Genomic DNA, 830 nt, shown 5'->3' with positions numbered 1-830 from the left:
TGGAGCCGAATGGTTGTATACAGCTGAACCTCCCTTTGTAGGCAGGGAAGAGCCCAGGATCCAGGGAGGGGGTTCCTGGGCTCACCCGAGGACATCCGAACCCCTGGACCACCTGGAGATGAGGATGAGGCGCTTCCCCGGGATGGAAACGATCTCATCCAGCTCTATCTCAGCACCTCTGTTGCTCCTAAAGGAGATGGGGACTCCTCAGTGGGTTCCAACCCTACCTGACCCACAAGAAGGTCATGATGGGGCTAGTGGTGCTTTCTCTTTCTCAGCCCCCCATTCCCTCCCTCTCTCCCTCCCTCCCTCTCTGCCTTCCTTCTAACAAATATTCATTAAGCCCCTGTTTCATTCCAGGCACTAGTGCTACAAGGTCTTGGGGACAAAGTGGTGGGCAAAAAAGGTGTGACATCGCCTCCAGCGCGCTTCGGGATTGCTCGGAGGTTGAGCACTTAACCTCTGGAGCCGGATCACTCCGATCTGATCTCTGGCTTTCTCCTTTACTCGCATATGAACTCGTCCAAATTCCTCTCTAAATCTCCATTTCCTCATCTGTGAAATGAGACTCATAATAGAACCTATTTCAGCGGGTTGCTGTAAATGTGACATTAACTGATATGCAAAGTACTTAGAAATACTACCTGACCCAGGAGGTGTCCAATAAATATTAATTGTAATTACAAGTACTATGGTTGCTGTATATAGATAATAAATAAATTATGTAAAATCATAATATGCAATACATTTTGTGAGTGAAAACACTAGAGACCAGGCACTGGTCCACTGGTCCACTGGTACTGGTCCAGGCACTGGTCCACTGGTACTAT

Source organism: Sturnira hondurensis, unplaced genomic scaffold, assembly GCF_014824575.4.
Source record: "Sturnira hondurensis isolate 20B ecotype Veracruz unplaced genomic scaffold, ASM1482457v3 Scaffold0004068, whole genome shotgun sequence".
Taxonomy (NCBI): domain Eukaryota; kingdom Metazoa; phylum Chordata; class Mammalia; order Chiroptera; family Phyllostomidae; genus Sturnira; species Sturnira hondurensis.
The sequence above is the reverse complement of the archived record's forward strand: the minus strand, read 5'-3'. Positions refer to the sequence as shown.